Below are 19,940 nucleotides of genomic sequence, written 5' to 3'. Positions count from 1 at the left end.
AATCACTAAAGACAATATTTGTTCATATTCGTTCATTGATTTGTTCAGGTTACGTCGTTCCTCCAGTAGGTGGCGACAAGTCTATTGTCATTCACTCTGAGAAACATTTCTAATGTTTGCATTACATCAACTCCAGTGTAAATTCACACAGACACCAGCGCAAACATTCACAATAGTCATTTTTCCAGTTCTGTCTAGTTATTTTTATAGTTGTAAAGGAAACTATGGAGGACCAAACCTGCAAAAACAATGAATAAATAAATAAATAAATAAATAAATAAATAAATAAATAAAAGAAAAAATGTTTAAAAACCCATAGCCTAAATAAATAGATGAATAAATATACAAGGAAATGTAAAAAAAAAAAAAATAATAATAATAATGTGTATTTACACTTTTATTTCCTTATTTATATATATTTTTCCCACACACTTATTTATGTATTTATTTATTCATTCATTTTATTGCAGGTTTGTAGAAGCGGAGCGTTTTTGATCATCAACCGTTGGCGGCTGATGACGTCACAGCTCGCGCGTTTTCCCCTCACTCAGTTTCAGCGTCGAGTCTTCTGAGGAGAGTCGAGCAGTTCAGGGTATTTCTCATATTTACATGTTATTAACTATCAAACACACTTTATACAGTTTGATCAAGCGACAGGTTCACTTCTGTGTTGTTTTCATCGAGCACAGCGATACTTGTGTGTCTTTTCTGTCGTCTTCCTGCTGAAATAAACATTTAGTGCAGCATGTGAGGAAAATATGTTGAATTCATTCATACCTGAGCGATTTTGTGTTCGTTTGTGTGATTGTTTCGATGTTTTATAGTGATAATAACTGTTACTGAATGTCAAAGTTTGAGATCTGTGAGGAAAATATGATGAATTCATTCAGACCTGAGCGATTTTGTGTTCGTTTGTGTGATTGTTTCATGTTTTATAGTGATAATAACTGTTACTGAATGTCAAAGTTTGAGATCTGTGAGGAAAATATGATGAATTCATTCAGACCTGAGCGATTTTGTGTTCGTTTGTGTGATTGTTTCATGTTTTATAGTCATAATAACTGTTACTGAATGTCAAAGTTTGAGATCTGTGAGGAAAATATGATGAATTCATTCAGTCCTGAGCGATTTTGTGTTCGTTTGTGTGATTGTTTCATGTTTTATAGTGATAATAACTGTTACTGAATGTCAAAGTTTGAGATCTGTGAGGAAAATATGATGAATTCATTCAGACCTGAGCGATTTTGTGTTCGTTTGTGTGATTGTTTCATGTTTTATAGTGATAATAACTGTTACTGAATGTCAAAGTTTGAGATCTGTGAGGAAAATATGATGAATTCATTCAGACCTGAGCGATTTTGTGTTCGTTTGTGTGATTGTTTCATGTTTTATAGTGATAATAACTGTTACTGAATGTCAAAGTTTGAGATCTGTGAGGAAAATATGATGAATTCATTCAGACCTGAGCGATTTTGTGTTCGTTTGTGTGATTGTTTCATGTTTTATAGTCATAATAACTGTTACTGAATGTCAAAGTTTGAGATCTGTGAGGAAAATATGATGAATTAATTCAGTCCTGAGCGATTTTGTGTTCGTTTGTGTGATTGTTTCGATGTTTTATAGTGATAATAACTGTTACTGAATGTCAAAGTTTGAGATTTGAGGAAAATGTGTTCATTCAGTGAGCGATTGTGTGTTTGTGTGATTGTTTCGATGTTTTATAGTGATAATAACTGTTACTGAATGTCAAAGTTTGAGATCTGTGAGGGGAATTGATGTGAATCTATCTCAACTGCTGCCATTTTATTTCTACTCTTTTAACATCTTTGGCAGATCAAATACATTAACAGATCTGGGTAGTAACTAGGGGTGTGACGAGACTCGAGATTGAGTTCACGAGACGAGACGAGCTCTTTACACACTATTTTTAAGAAATCCTCAGTGGTGAAATACATGACTAGAAAAAAATATTCTGCAGGTGTATTTGAAATGTTTTAACATCATCTTGTAATGAATGTCATTTCAGTTCTACTTTCTGAGACTGAATTATCATATGCAGTAAAAGACAACAATACTCAAGCACTGTAAAAGGTTTTGCCACAAACTCAACTGACTGACTTCTCTTCTGTATGATTTCAGTCTCTTCAGACCTTACTGTACATGATTTATGAGCTTCTACAACTTTTGACCTCCTAACTGAACTCCTTTCCACAAACTGATCATAAAAACAGTATAAATTAAAATGGTAACACTTTACAATAAGGTCTCATTTATTAACATTAATGTATTAACCAACATCAACTAACAATGAGAGCATTATATTTGCTACAGTATTTATTAATCTTTGTTAATGTTAGTTAATAAAAATAGTCATTCATTGTTAGTTCATGATAGTTCACAGTGCATTAACTAATGTTAACAAATGAAACCTTACTGTTTGTGCTTAATAAGATTAAGAGAAAATTGTTATTCATTTTTATGGTAACACTTTACAATAAGTGCAACTATAATCGCATTCTCTCAATATTCAAAGTGCAAATAAGACCAATTTTTCTCTGATACAGAGCTAAGAGATGGTTACAACTACGCTGCCCAGCCTAAGATAGCTTTCATATTGAGAGATATTTGTATTCATCAGGGAGCCGCTTTCAAAATGCGGAGTACTGAAATCGCGTTTGAATGCACGCTCGCGTTTACTTTCACTTTCGTGATCGCGCGTACTCTGTAAATATGGAGCGGCGGAAACCGTTATCCACCTGAATTAAATGCTTTTTATTTAAATACAGAGCAAAACCATAGTGAAGGCATAATGTAAACGTAGCGGTGGCATATCCTTTCAACATCACGAGACTACTTTTTGCCTCGACGAGAAATCTCGTCACAGTTTAGTCTCGCGAGATCTCGTTACACCCCTAGTAGTAACTGATTACATGATTATGGATTATGTAATCAGATTCCAAAAATTAACTACTTGTAATTAGATTATATTACATTTACTCCCAAAATGGCAGTCAATTTTTCATAATTCTTTGATTCTCCCGCTTCTTCTTTTTTGTATATTTTTAATTTTTTTCTTTCTAAAAATGTCTACTGCTTATATATATTCAGAAGGTCTTGTGTAGACTTGTGCCGATATTCAGTAATGCGATAAATCGCGATAATGAATATGCACGATATTGTAATCGTGGGCACTTCAGAATACCGTAAATAATTTATTACCAATTTTAAATTTTTTATAATGCAATTAAGAATACTTTACCCATCACTCCTATAAAATGCACAACACCGCTGTATTCTGCGTCAAAAGGACACGCGCTCAGATGTAAACAAGCCCAACATGCACGAGAAGCACATGACGGAACGAGTGAAGGAGACGAGCTGAATGAAAGTGCGCGTTCACTCTCTGACAGCAGAGGGCGCTGATGGAACACCAGCATGCAGCGGTTACCACGGAAACCGTGCAAACAAAGTAACTGCGCTGGTGAAGTTTTTAAATGCTTCAAACAGCCATTATTTTTTTTGTAATCTCAGTGTTGTTCATCACAGCACCAAAAACTGAATAATTAAAAAAGACTTAAAAGGATATTTATTTTCAAACCTAAACATTTTTATATTTTAATCTGGACTACAACATGCCCTAATGATTAGAAATGTTCTGATTATTTGTTATTGTTCAGTAACACTTTGAGACATACGGCTTCATTAGTTAACTTGTTAATTAATTATTACCAAACTGACAATGAAAAATACTTATAAAGCATTAATTATTCTTAGTTAATGTTCATTTCTTAGTTACTGTTTAATAACATTACTAAAATCAAAAGAACTTATTTAATGGACCTGAGATAAAACTAACAATGATCAGTTGTGTTTCTAAACTAACATTAACAAAAAATAAAACTTTCTGTAACATATGTAGCTGTTGCTCAATCTTAGTTAATGCATTAAATAATGAGACCTTATTCTAAAGTGTTACCTGTTGTTCTTTATAGCCTAATTCTTTTGCACTTTAATCTGTTTGAAAATTTCACTTTATATATTTTTTTGTAGTGTATTATTGTATTTAAACATTCAGAGTTCTTTTTGTTTTATTACAAAAAGAGTTCTTAAACCTGTTAAACTATGACAACATTTTTTTGCAACTTATTTTAATATCGTGATAATACCGTATAAAAGCTTCATCAATTAATCGCAACATGAAAATTTGATACCGTCACATGCCTAGTCTTGTGCAATTGCAAATAACCAGCTGTCATGTGAATATCACTGAAAACTGAGACCCAAATAGCAGTTGATCACTGGATTCACAATATATATATCTTTTTTAGTATGTTTTGTTTTGATTGTTTTTTGTTTTATAATTGTTCATTTTAAATGATACATTTGTATAATTTACTTACGTAATAGTTTTTCATTACACTCCATCACAATCCTATTTGGGAAACCATGACTTAATGTAATATTAATACACTTAATGTTGTTGACAAATAATGGAATATATGTTCTTTTTCTTTGTATTTTTATATCAGTACGAGATTATCCTATTCAAATCAATGTGATAAATGAGTTTAGTCAAAAGTAATCTAAAAGTAATCAAAAAGTAGTCAGATTACATTACCTTAAATTTACCTACAATTTTTGTTATGTAATTTGGAATCAGTAACTGATTACAATTTGTAAGTAATCTACCCAGCTCTGAACATTAGGCTAATTATTGCTTTGTGGTGCTCTTTATTTTTAAAGGTTTTAAGATCATTGTTAGTTTCTGTACAAAACTCGCATGTTAATGATCTTATTACATTGCAGTGAGTGATTAGAAAATCCAGCTATGTTAAGATGGACATATTATGTTGTAATATTATGCTGAGTGTTATTATTGTTTGTTTGTTCTAAGACGGTTCTTAGATGTGTCATTTAGTATAAAACTTGGTAACTAATATATTTTTGATTTTGGCAGATCAGCTTCTCCAACACTGAATGACCCAGAATGAAACGCACTGAAGAAGAAAGAGGTTGGTGTTTATTCTTCATTCCATGGGTGTTGGAAGCAACAAAAGAAAAATGTGGGTGGAAAATTGTTTTAGTGGAGTAGATCCCATATCTGGTGCCTTTTATTTAAACAATTGTTTTTATAGTGTAAGGATGTTGGTCCTTTTCAGGGGTCTGAGCGCGGTTCGAGTGATTTTTGGTCCATATTTGAACACTCCATATGATCCCAGACCCCTTTAAACCGAACTGAACCGAAACCATCTTGGAAGGTGGTCTGAGTCTGGTTCGCTAAAAACACGCAATATGAACACAAACCGATTTGGTCTTACTTGATTTTTCAGTTCATAAATTCCAGTGTGGTTTCAAACGCACAAATCCACTGTTCATCATGGTTGCTGCTTCTGGCAGATCTCTACAAATTATTCACAGCGTACACTTATTTATTGTAATTTCAACCGCTTCCAAACTGAGATGTGGCTGCACACTTTGCCAGTTTAAAATGGTTTACAGCGCACACACTTAAATCACGAGCACAGAAGCCAGCTGTCAGAGTGCGTGTACTAAACTGAATTATCTTAGTGCGTTTAAAGCGTCAAAACCACACAAGGTTCACATAAACAGGTGGTTTTGTCTTAAGTAAATGTGAACATGTATGTGTGTCGTGTATATTGGACCTGTGCATTACTGTAGTTCTTAAAGTGACAGCAGCCTAATAAAAGAGTCAGTAAGCTATATACAGTGAAGAATATGAAGTTTTGTTATGAAGCATTTCTCACTTGAATGCTGAATTTAGGCATGCTTTACCTAGAAAATTTAAAGCAGTTTATTTCATTTGCATCTTTGCATCTGTCCTATTGATTATTATTTTCTATGCTGATGCTATAATTATGATTCAAGGAAACAATTAAAAATAAATGTTATTTACAAAGGTGGATGTGTGATATAGTGCAAGAATATGGAGGTAGAATTGCAACAAAATGTATGTTTTTGTGTAAAAGATAAACAATTTAGAGTTAAGCTCATTAAACAGCAATTGTAGCAATGCCATTTTATAAAATAATAATAATAATCTTTACAAAGAAATATCATGGTTAGTGAGGTACATACAGTGTAAGTGAATGTAAATTTTGAAGGCCATTGGGTCAGCCATCAAACACTAAACTGGACTAGATCCAAAAAGCAACAGTATAAACACAAGGATCACATTCCTACTTAAGTGGACCAAAAAAGGATCTCAGTCCTCTTTTAGGCACAGTGTGAACGTGAAGAGAACTGGGTCCTTTTTTTCACTTGGTTTACCTCTTGGTCCACTTAAAGGGTTAGTTCACCCAAAAATGAAAATTACGTCATTCATGTTGTTCCTCACCCGTAAGACCTTCATTCATCTTCAGAACACAAATTAAGGTATTTTTGATGAAATCCGAATGGCCTCTATTGAGAGCAATGTCACTGAACCTCTCACAGGGCTCCAGACAAAAAAAAAATTAAGGAGCCATTGGCTCCTATAGGGTGGAAAAAACAGGCACCAACTAATTTTTTTAAGAGCCAAACAACAAGGAACTTAATATTTTTAAAATCACTAACTTTTAGTCATCCTGTTGTGTTTATATATCTCCCCTTTACAGTTTGAGCATTTCCATCTTAACATCTTATCTCTGATTTTTCTGGGAAATGAATTATTTTCACAGGGAAAAAATAAATAAATAAATATATATATATATATATATATATATATATATATATATATATATATATATATATATATATATATAAAACATGTTAACAATAACATATTAACACAAAATAATAGTTATTTCTATAACTTTGTTGTTTTTTCGATATCTTTTGAGTTATGGAACAGTTTTTGTCATTGTTTGTAACCCATTTTTTGTACAATAAATTATTCAAAGAATAACAACCTACCCCAACATTGCTTAGTTCTGGTGAGTTGTACTAAACTTCGATTCGGATTTCGCTAGACAGTGTTTTTCAGGTAAGAGGGTAACAGTCCGGATAAACGCGCTTGTCCAAACGCAACTTGTTAACTTTAATTCCCTTGTAGTTTTTTTTTCTCATTAAACCTAAGGTTTCATCAGTGATTGTACATCAAGAGCAAATACATGTTTGTGTGCATTTTGTTTTGTGCTTTTAGCAGAAAAAAGCGCTCGATCGTCTGTGTGATGACTGCGCATTGCGCACAAGCGCCAAGAGAACTGATAACAGTGGCAACGAGCAAAAACAACTCATTCCAGCAAGAGATCGCCTCTTATTTATCACAGACCAACACATTTTTTATCGAATTGAGATCTTTATTTCTTTTAGGCATGTCCGTGCGTGCCGCGAGATCGAGAGACGTCCCACCCGCCAATTATTCAATATGTAGCCTAGCCTACTTTGAGGAAAGTATTAAAATATTCTACAGAATGAAATAGTCTTGTTTTATTTGTTATATCATCATGTCATTGTATTAGAAACAACCTCACAGCATTGACATTCGCAACATGAGTCAGGAGAAATTGTACATCTCTTTAGTTTACAGATTACATTGCAGGAGAACATTTGTTTTAAATGTGAATTATTTTATTTAAAAGTAGACATTTCATGCTTTCTTTAGACGTATGTTTCATGTTTGTGTGATAATTATTTGCTGAGTTTCAGTTCATTTTTTAGACGTTTCAGAAAGATTCAAAGACAGAAGAAAGCACATCCTGTTTTTTATTTTTTTATTTTACAAAAGCAGAAATTTTTTGTTTTTTACTGTGAGCGTACACAATTAAAAGTAGACCATTTGTAGTTTTTGATGTTTTGCACTAATCTGTATCACCAAAAATGACGAAGTAGTTGTTTCAAGCTGTCATGAGGAAAAATCCATCAAAAAGCCCCGACGCATTCGTCGGCCAGAGGGTTAAAGAAAATGTAGCCTATTTAGTTTTATATTTATGTTTAAATATTAGATTAATAATACTTTTTTAAATTTCATTTATGTTGATTATGAAAAGTGAACAGCATGACTACAATGTCAGATATATTTTCTAAAAATAAGATGCACAATATGTCAGGAGACATGCAGTAGGTCAGACGTGATTTTTCACCACTTCATTAAGTTTTGTTTTGTAGTAAGCCTTTCTTTAAAGTTAATTTCATCTTAATTTTTAATTTTTATCTTAATTTTAATCAATGTTTTATCAACCAATTGCCTGGATTTAATAAATAGGAAGAAAACCAAGAACGTCGGGTGTGAACGTCATAATTAATTGATAAGATATTGTTGGTCGAACAATATATTTTAGTTTTAACATTATCTGTAGACATACTGAAACCTAGCTGGGACCTTAAAATGATCATTAATACTCATGTTATACTATTTAAGGTACTGAAGACTTTTATGCCCTTAAATTTGTCTGATGATCATGAGCGGAAATAATGAAAATAATTAAAATAAAAATAAAAAAATAAAATAATAAAATAAAATAATAATAAATAAATAATAAAATAAAATAATGAAAATAATGAAAGTGATCAGCATGATTGATATTCAAAACGTTAAGCACGCGCTGTATTGTGTGTGTATCTGCAGTCTGCGAAATTTATTTGAAGAAATATAGTTGCAGTTGTCTCCTTTATGCAGGAGCAGAACCGTGTGTTTAAATTAGGGATGTGTCACGAATTTTCGAATATTCGAATTAGTTGATTTAATATATAGAATATCGAATAGGCTGTGCGATTGTTCATCTTAAAAAAATCCTCATGTTTTCAATGGTGACACGTTCATGTATTTTATTTTATTTTTTTTTTTATTATACCTTTATTTAACCAGGGAAGAAAATCAACATTGAGATAGATATCTTCATTTACAAAGTGAGCCCTGGCCAAGGTAGCAGCACACAATAAACAAAAATTAAATTAAATACATAAAACAATAATCACAACACACACATTTCCAACAATAAAACAAGTTTAAGAACAAGTGCAGACGGATTGGACTGTTCGATTAAGATATAGCTTAAACTCATTAATTGAAATAAATACACTAAGTTTTCAATGATCTTTGAATCTCATTCCAAGCAGTTGATGCACTATGAATAAAAGCAGTTTTTCCAAACTCTGTCTTCATTAAGTGGAACATTTAAAAAAATATATCTACTTGAACGCAGATTATGCCCTTGACTCTTGACAGACAATAAACTATTCATATACAGAGGAAGCTGGCCAACTATGGCCTTGTACACAAATATAAGCCAGTGCTTGTACCTTCTTAAATGAAGTGAAGGCCAACCCACCATTTCATACAATGCACAGTGGTATGAGTATAATGATTTGTACGAGTTATGAATCTTAAAGCAGAGTGATAAACAGAGTCCAATGATTGTAAAAGAGCCTTAGTGGAATTTCTGTAAAAAACATGTTGTGGCAAAAAATCAACTCCAACTCTACTGCATAAGAGACAAACACGTCCAATTGTCTTTAAAGCTTTTATTTCTTGCAAGAAAGGTCAGACAGGTCATACAGAAACACAAGTAGCTGCAGAGTGCAAGACCAAGAACGAAAGCTTCCCCTCACTTTTATATCTCTAACCTCCAAGGCCGAAGCCTCTGTCCTTTTACCATATTTGGAACATCCCTTAGTGGCTGTAACTTTCCACACATTGTTTAGCAGAGACATGTTTTTAACATACATCTTGCATGTCCCCATACCATATCTTGCTCTTTCTATTTCTAACATCTATGTTAACACTATGTTAAACATTACCAATGAAGCCAACATCATATCATGTTCCATAAGCATCATATTTCACAAGAATACAGGTAAAAAGCATATGAAAAATTAATTTCCACAACAATTCCCTCTTCTTATCATTCATTGATAACTAATGATTACTTCTACTTCATTTCACATCACACTCTTAAATTTGTGAAGAAAGTTAGAAAATGCTTAAGGCTTTTCCTGTGGGGATAGACCCTGTGTTTTAGCAAGCTAAATAGGATAGATAAAGAATGGGCTTTACCATGAAGTCAAATACCTCAGTCACATTTTACTATCACATTCTTTGAGGATTAACCACTAATCATCCATATTCATCTTAAAGTATCTTATACAGGAAATTTAAGTTCTTACGTCACATTTATGCTTTTCATTTCTGATCTTCATACAAACAACAAATTCAGATACATCACCCAATCATAGAAATCCTTCATTTTACAGACATATAGCATGCAAATTTAGGTTCTATAACATCTTATCACAACAGATCCATTTTGTAGCCCACGATGTGTTATTGTCCAGCCTCAGTGGTGATGTGGAATTCCTTGAGCTGATTTCACCTGTACACAAACTTTAGACAGGATAGAAAACATTTCTTTGCAATAGTTCAACATGTCATGTTCACACAATTCTGTTGATGCCACTCGTTGTTTAGCCCCTTCTATTCCCAAAAATGAGCTCTTCCAACCTAATTTAAAATTTTCAGGCATATTTTCAGCCATACATTCGTTAGTTACCCCCAACAATGGGCACCTGTGTAGATAGTCACAATTCATCCCCTTTTTTGATGTATTGTTCATCATCAATTGATCATAGTGGTTGGAGACATGTTTCTCTAAACAACATTTGCCATCAACAGTAAACTAAAATCCATCTTCAATTCGGCAACCAGATTTCCTCCAGCTTTCTCTGTCTCTGAACATGCTCTGTAAAGAGTTAGAAAAATCAAGGTTATTTTTCAGATAACAGATTACACACAGTCTCCTGTGTCTGCTCCAGCACTTCCTAAAGAAACAGAAACTTTTTTATTAGTTTGGGCACAAACAGAAATTCAAACCACAGCACCCCAAAGATCGTCTACCACTTTCCACCTTGACTTATCCCTTGTATTCTGTCACAAAAGCTCCTAACTTCTCACTGTAACTCACATTGTCACTCTTTTCAGCCCAGTCTGTAGTCTCAACACACTGTCTGACAAACAGGACCACTTTATTCTTATGTTTAGCTCAAAATTTAGCAGGTACCTCAGGCAATGCTGGGTGTACTTCTGAAGCACAATTGTTTACTGTTGAATGATTTTCTTTACTCTGTTTCTCAATTGGTATTACAATTCTTTTATTAGTCAGTCTGCCCCCTCCAGTGAGGGTCACAAACTCATCTGCTTATACCAAATAGAGGACAGTAGCCCTGAAACCAACACTTCACATTCCATGGTCACAACTTATCCTTCGCTATTCCAGTCTGTTGTTTTGTCTCTGAAGACAGAGCCATCTACAAACAACACGTCCTCACAGTTATCAAATGGTTTATCTAGCAGGTCAAGTCATGGTGTACAGACTTGATCAAGGATAGTCAAACAACAATGATGTTCCTTCTCATCATCCTTTGTTCTGTGAAGGTTACTGGGCTCTCTGGATAATTTTGTTTACTGCCAGTGTGTCACTGTTTCTCTGCCGCCAAGTCTATATTTTACATTTAGCATTGTGATCACACATAGCTGACAGTGTTTACATTCAGACCCCAAGTTAAATTTAGACAAGGGGTTTTAACTCATGGATGGCAACCTTCAATTTCACAATTCCAATTTTCCATAAATACTTAAACTTACTGATCCAGAGAGTAATTCAAATCAACATCATAAATGACAAAAGTGGTCATAATTACCATTAGTAGACAGAGCTGGATAAACAATCCACTTAAAGCTCGTCCCATGTTCTGTATCGTCTTTTCATCAGATTCAATCAAAATATCTGCTTCTCCAAATTTCTCGTTTCACTTAACCCATCTGTAACGATAAAACACTCATTCACACTAGTCAATGACATATACACTCTCTATGGGGACAGAATATTTCCCCAAACTAACACATACAAAACATAGAGTCCAGTCACTCTCGCACTCACTCACACTAGACACACATGACTATAAACTGCTCACTTTCAAAGTTGCTTTTGGTGTTAATTCTAAAAACACATCTTTAAACTTCACATTGTTCTGTAGATCTTTACTTCTGTAGTTTTTTACATGATCTTTTATTCAGTCTCAAAGCATATCTGTTCACTATAATTATTTTTCACAAAAGTCAGCTGGGTTGTTTTGGTTCTAGTCTCATTGCTTTGTTTTGTTTAAACTTTAGCAAACTGATAACAGACAGACAGAGTGTCCTTGCCTCTACCCCAGCCGTCTCTCTCTCTCTTACTGCACAAATAATCAATTCAGCAGCCTCTTAAGACTGTAACTTAGACTGAATTTAACATCAAATTACTATACATAACCCTTGGTCAAATGTAAATGTTTTAACTTTTAAATAAAGAAAACATTACCACCATCGAAAATATGTTATGCCAGTTGCCATTTTTGAGGGTTATCTTTAGTTTTAAATGCTGAATGCACTTAACTTTCTCTTGAATCTGCAAAATCAGTCTTCATCTTTAACACCACCATTGCCTTGGAATTATCCTCTGCCATGTCTACTGACCTGCAGGAGTAAAAACTATGATTGAGACACATTAGTTCAAAATCACACAGCCTCATGAATTCAGGGATTCATCATCCTGCTGAATCCTAAACATCTATACAGTTCTTGCCAATAGGGCAACCAACATCATGTTACTAAATTTTACTCTGGTCTCCCCAGAAATTACGGACAATCACCTCATGTTCTCAGTCGGCTCTTGAAAGCTCATTCCCATCCAGCTCTATATCAATAATCTCCTTTTCCTCAGGGTCTTGTCCCCTGGCATAGTTGCTTGTCACAATGAAAAACAAGCCCTCTCAGGAACGCGGTTTCTGGTGAGTGGTATAGAGGAACATTTTTGGGTCAGACTGCTGTTCTTCTGACAGGTCATTCCCCCTTCATGATGCTGCTGGCCTTACAGACATCCTGCTCAACTCTCATACCCATCTCACATAAACACCTCCCATCAGGGTAGATGCCCAGTGGCGGCGACAACCCCCTGCCTTAGGTTGTCCTCATCTGGCCAAAGAGGATCTTACCCGTCATTGAGAAATCACCTCGTGCACACTGGTACCCGCTCTTTCCCATTCCAGATCTTTGACAGTTTTCTTCAACAGAATCAGGTGTTTTCTGGAGCTTAGGGAAGTTGCATTCAAGAGCCACCAGAGCCATTTGACTGCCTAATAGTGTTAAAACATGGAGACAGGTTAATAACAGCAGTATTTAATCACTAAAATCATTAGACTGTGCATTCTCTCAGCAGCAACATATCCGTGCTGAGAATATACTCATTGATTTTAATTCTCACAGCTGTCCATTCAGTGTAATGTTCTGCCACATCTGTACCCGGAGCCATCAGCCCTGCACATGGTGGTGACAAAGATCAGACAAAAAGTTACTGGTCATAGAAGAAATTCATCAAAATATTCACTTCTGTCCTTCAAGGTCTATATTACTAATTTAAAGACCTCTTTACACTCATTGAGTTTTCCTTTAACAAATTTAAAAGTTAATTTCCCTCTTCATGGCAATCATTTCTTTTGACATCTCTGTGTCCATGATTTTCAGCTGAGACACTGTGCTTCACTATAAATAGCTTGTTATCACTTATGACACAAGCTCAGATAGCAGCTTTTAGCTGACTTTGAGTGAGAGAGACTCTGAGGATTTCAGGACTGGTACTCTGCCTTTTATAACTTTTAACATCAAACTTTATCTACTGTCTTTTGACTCTGGCCTAGCTTAAGACTTTGCCAGAAATGACATTCATTCCCAAATAAACAACTGCTTATATTTGTCTTTTACTCACACATCATGGAAATTAGAGGTTACAAATTTACCAGGCAGATTGAGTCCTTTGTTACAACTGGCAGTCTCATTTTTTTTTTTTTTTTTTTTTTTTTTTGCCATTTAACTTTTGACCATCAAAAACCAAACATTTAGACATTAAAGGTCCAAAATCATTTTAGTCATTTTACATTGTGAATAGCGATGCGCTAATCACATAAAAACATACTTGAGACTGTTCAAATATTTTCCCCAAAGTGAAACATTCTTTTAGAATTTTCATTTTCACTTTCATAAAATTATTTTTTTTCCTGCTATATTTCCCTTCATCATTGCCACTTATCTCACTATCAAATAGTTAGTCTGCAGATGCAAAACACATTATCAATATGGTTTCTACTGTTTTGCAAAACCACAATATTATTTTAATCATATTTCTACTACTTGGTTGGACTGACAGCCTTATAGCTGCTTTCTCCTTCAACCATTCTTATATAAATTGTAGTTCTCTAGACATCTAATGTCCATGCATCCATTTAATGGATGAATAAACAAAACTTTTTTGTAAGTTATGTTCACATCGAACTTCTTCACATGCCAATTCTTTTTTGTATTCACCTTCTTTCCCTTCTGTCTGCTTCGTCTAGCCTACAATCTCTAGCCTGCTTACATTTCACACACACATTGCTCTCACACAAACACAGCATCCCCAAATCGCAGTTCTCTTCAACTCATTCCCTTACGACCTTAAGTCTTATGACCACTCAACGTTCCCTCTTCTGGAAAATCATAATACTTAACTTACTCTTCTATCTCTTACATGCATCTTTGGCCATTCAATTTTCTCATTTGATAAAACACTGGTACATCGAATTTTACAACACCCCCTATCACTTCACTTTTTGCAAGCTTGCTCTGGGATTCCCCATTTTGACCATCCCGAGTCATGTGGATTTAGTTCGGCGCGCACCTATAATCTGTGGACGTCTCCAGCAGATCCGATTGACCCCCAAAATCGGTCACGGGTTCAGGCCTCAATGCCCACAATCCGCAGCCTCATGCGCTCAGGCTGTCACTGCTATCACAATTTTATGAAACTACAGCATTCCACTGCTAAATCCCAGAATTTGTCACAATTTATAACCTACAACTTCCGGCTGCAGGTGGGCTCAATCCCAAAATTCTATGACAAATTCATAAACCACAACTTCTTTTTTTTTTGTCTTTTAAAAAAAAATTTTCGGCTATGGTTGGGCTTAATCTCAAAATTTTGTTCCAGTATGACCCAGCCTAGATTCGTTCCGCGAATCTCCCTCCCTGGAAAGCGCTCTTACTGCCAAACGCGGTCAGTTTCAGGAACGTCTTGATCACACTGCTTTTTCTGTCCACGTCATGCAGCCTGGCTCAATCCGCCTTCTGCTATCACAATTTTATAAAACTACAGCATTCCACTGCTCAATCCCAGAATTTGTCACAAATTTATAACCTACAACTTCTGGCTGTAGGTGGGCTCAATCCCAAAATTCTATGACAAATTCATAAACCACAACATCCGGCTGTGGTTGGGCATAATCTCAAAATCTTGTTCCAGTATGACCGCAGATTGTTCCAGCTCGCACGAGGCAATTCAAAAATTCTCCCTGGAGAACTATTATAGCAGCTGATCTCAATCCCTCATAAAACCTTCCGGACCGCGACCACCGAGTCAGCCAGAGCAGTCAAAATGGTTCGTCCCGGTTCCTAATTACTTATTTACCAAATAATAAATTCCCCTTTTTTTTCACTTTTTCTATTCAAAAAACTTATTTTATCCACATAAACTCATATTTAAATCACTTAAATCACAAATTTTTCAATTTCAGTTTCCTATGTTTCCTAATCTTCCAAATTTTACCAAATCACACTTTCTCTTAATTCCCCATAAAATTTTAATTTATCTCTTACCAGAGAGTCGTGTAGCCACCTGGGCTCGTTTTCTGATTCCAGTGGTGTCCCCCTCTGGACCCTGGCGGTCGGCCCCTCATCCCTTAATCTATTCGGGGTAGGGCTGAGACTACTATTAAGTCCAGGATGATCAGTCACCGTCCGCTCTCGGGTCCAAAAGGCACATCCAAGGAATCCCACTTCCTGACACCAAATTGTTGTGGCAAAAAATCAACTCCGACTCTACTGCATAAGAGACAAATATGTCCAATTGTCTTTAAAGCTTTTATTTCTTGCAAGAAAGGTCAGACAGGTCATACAGAAACACAAGTAGCTGCAGAGTGTAAGACCAAGAACGAAAGCTTCCCCTCACTTTTATATCTCTAACCTCTAAGGCCGAAGCCTCTGTCCTTTTACCATATTTGGAGCATCTCTTAGTGGTTGTAACTTTCCACACATTGTTAGCACAGACATGTTTTTAACATACATCTTGCATGTCCCCATACCATATCTTGCTCTTTCTATTTCTAACATCTATGTTAACACTATGTTAAACATTACCAATGAAGCCAACATCATATCATGTTCCATAAGCATAATATTTCACAAGAATACAGGTAAAAAGCATATGAAAAATTAAAATTTCCACAACAAACATCTCCATAATCTAGGACAGGTAAGAAGGTAGCTTCCACCAGCTTTCTCTTGGCTGACTGTGAAAAACAAGCACTACTCCGAAAATAAAACCCCAGCTGTAACCTTAACTTAGACAACAAATGTTTAATATGTAACTTAAATGATAAGTCCTCTTCCAACACAAAGCCTAGGTATCTATAAGAGGAGACTAATTCTATAGAATTACCCTGCAGACTGTAAAGAGATGGTAAAGGATTCGCACATACATTTTCTAGAGAAAACCATATATTTTGTTTTCTTATCATTCAGAACTAGTTTTAAAGAGATGAGGTTACGCTGAAGTATTACAAATGCTTCCTGTAACTTTAAGATACAGCTATCAATGCAGGATTATTTATAGTGTCATCAGCATATAAATGAATACTTGCATCTGATAAATTATCACCAAGATTGTTTATATACAATGTAAATAACAGGGGACCCAAAATGGACCCCTGTGGCACACCAGATTCAATACTAAGCTTATCAGAAAGAAACCCCTTAATTTGCACCCTTTGACACCTGTTCTTTAAGTGATTCCTAATCCAGCCTAATGCAGTTTCAGAAAGACCAATACTATGTAAACGCGATAAAAGAATATTATGATTGACAGTGTCAAAAGCTTTAGTCAAATCAATAAACATTGCATCACATGATCTTCCATTATCTAAAGCACAGGTAATGTCATTTAAAACCTTCATTGTGGCAGTCACCGTACTATGATTCTTTCTGAAACCGGACTGATACCTGAACAAGATGCTGTTTCTAGACAAAAATTCCTTTAGATGTTCACTAACAATCGATTCTAAAATTTTAACAATCACTGATAACTTTGAAATCGGTCTATAATTATTTAAATTGGTTGGATCTCCACCTTTCAGCAGGGGTACAACCAAGGCAGATTTCCAGACATCAGGAACAACATTCTGTTCTAATGATAAATTGAAAATATATGCTTATGAGCCAGCAATAATCTTGGCAGCTACTTTAAAAAAATATGGCTCAACTTCATCAGACCCTGCAGACTTCTTAATGTCCAGATTTTTTAAAGCCTTCAAAACTTCACTTCGTGAAATAGGAGAAAATCTAAAAGTAGGGCTATCTTCTCTCAGAAGAGGAGATGGATTTGGTATATCACTCAGAGGAATTTCATTAAAAATTTAACCTGAAGAAATAAAATGCTTATTAAAAACATTTACCATGTCCGTCCTATTAGTAATAAGGCTATCTTTTACCAAAATTTGATCAGGAAAATCATTATATGACGTGGAGGGAGAAAGTGAGGTCTGAGTGATTTTGGGGCCCTTGAGATGTTTTGACATGCTCTGACATTTGTGCTTATTTCAGCTACTTATATCATACTATTGCCCAACATGTAATTTTGCTGTATTCAGCACAAACTCTGCTACAATAATATGTGAGCAATATAGATATACATGTTTGCATTTTTTTAAAATAAAGATTATGCGTGGTTAGTAAGTTTTGGGGAAAAAAATCTCCTTGCAATAAGGCCATAAAACATATTCTGAATAGTTGTTCATAAGACTTTTGAGTTATCAAGCTTGTAGGCTAGAATTTTTACTACGCAATTATGTAAAGATTATTCTGAACACTTTAACACAAACAACAATATAATGATTTGAATTTTCTAAGTCAGTTTTTGTGTCAGCACTGCTGTATGCGTGGGAGTGGTGATGGCCATGAATATTTATGTGATTCACACCAGGGGAGACAAAGGACACTCCCCCAGTGGCTAACGGCCCATCAAAGTGGAATGCTGTGAGGCAGCCTGAACAAATAATGTGACATTGGAGACTGAAGTAATGGTGCTGAAAATTCAGCTTTATTGAGCATGATAAGCATAAGAGACTTTCAAAAAATTAAAAATGTGTACAAACTTTTGACTGGTAGTGTAGTGCATGAAACAAAGAAATACATAACCTATATAATTCTACTTATACCTATGTAACACAAAAACTATATTTTTACCATAAAATAACATTTAGTGGAAGACAATCTACAGTCTAGGTTGGGTGGTTTGGCCCATTGTAAGAGCTGTAAGAGCTGCTCATGCAGGAAAAATGTCCAGGATGGAGGGGACAGGGACAGTAATGTTCTTTGCCAGCTCAATGGTCAGTGGTGTGGTGGTCAACAGAGCGCACACATCTGAACACAGTCACTCATCTTTGTGCCACTCTTGAAAACAGTTCCTGTTCAACTGAAGACATAAGTGAACACCACATGCCTGGCATTTCCAAGGTGTTAGTTGTTTTTTGCCACGCACTTCTTTGCAATGCACACAGTTCTGGCGACCAACCGTTGCAACATTCCTGCCATCGGAGGTCAGCTCAGCTCCGGGAACTGGTACATGGTCACTGCTGGTCCGTTTTGGTGCTGCTTTCTGTGACACACCACAGAGCTCTGTGACAAGTTGCTCCATGAACTCTTTATGGGACATGTTACCATGTAGCTCTTTGTGCAGAATGAAAGAGTTGGTAGCAGCAATATCCAAGAAGTGCAGAAAGATCTTTCTGTACCACTTCATGGTTTTGTGCTGTGTTGTGTAGTACTGAATCAGCTGATCAGACAGGTCAACGCCCCCCATGTGTTTGTTGTATGCAGTCACAGGTGCAGGACATGGAAATGTCTTTGTCCTTCATGTTCCTTGTGATTTCACCCTCCTCTGCACAGAGTCTCCTGAATGAGCAGAATGGATGGTAGAACAGACAGATACCTCTCGTGTGTCCATCCACTTCACAAATACAAGATGTCCATCCCGAATCCATCTGATGGACTCTTTCCGAAAAAAAGAGTTTGAACAGACTCATTGGAGAATGTGACTCAGCAGAGCTCAGTTGTGGTCCAGTTTCATGGGCGGGCAGGAATCGCAGCGTATGTGGAACCATATCAACATCCGTCTGTTTTCCATGACAGAGTGGATCGCCTGTTGTTTGCCTTAGCTCTCTGTGGAACAGGTGCTTGGATATTTTCATTGTCACATCTGTAGAGAAAAAAAAAAATGTGAGCATGCTGATAACACAATCACTATAGCCATGCATAACAAAGACAGCAGTTTCAGATTCCTAAACAAAACAAAAAACTGTTACCATACATTGCCCAAAGTAAACTGATGGGCAATTAGCGATTATGGGTGCGCAATATATGTTTACATGTTGATGATGGGCCATAGGACAGACAAATTTTATCTATTGATGTTCTGTAGACCATGTGTATGATAAACTAACTAAAACTAGGTGAAATATATTTCAAATATGTTTACAGAATATCACATTACAAGTATTTATACTTGAGTATATATACAAACATTTGTAAGTGACATTGTATGGCAATATTTTCTGTAAGCTGTCAAAAGCTAGCTAAAATATAGTCTGAAAACTCATGAGTTCTATAGTATCACCACGCACAACAAAGACAACAGTTTCTGTAATGCCATACAGGTACATATACGTTTTGAATTGAGATGATGTATACAGTTATGTCTGTAAAATATACTTACTCTGTATGATTCTCGATCGCACTGAGAACTGACCGAGATCTGCGTGCCCCTGTGCGCGGTGCTGGTGACGGCGATCGTGAAGCAGCCACATTCCTAAACAAAGCAAAAAAA

The 19,940-nt window shown here is 35.5% G+C and overlaps 1 protein-coding gene across 1 annotated transcript in view; it reads right to left on the bottom strand.

Moving 5' to 3' along the window:
* The window catches only part of LOC125247564 (CXADR-like membrane protein), an 824,350-nt gene that overhangs the window by 58,701 nt on the left and 745,709 nt on the right, over positions 1–19,940 (bottom strand). The window lies entirely within an intron of this gene.

The sequence above is a fragment of the Megalobrama amblycephala genome, linkage group LG1 (genome assembly GCF_018812025.1).
Source record: "Megalobrama amblycephala isolate DHTTF-2021 linkage group LG1, ASM1881202v1, whole genome shotgun sequence".
In the NCBI taxonomy this organism is placed as follows: Eukaryota; Metazoa; Chordata; class Actinopteri; order Cypriniformes; family Xenocyprididae; genus Megalobrama; species Megalobrama amblycephala.
The sequence above is the reverse complement of the archived record's forward strand: the minus strand, read 5'-3'. Positions and strand labels throughout refer to the sequence as shown.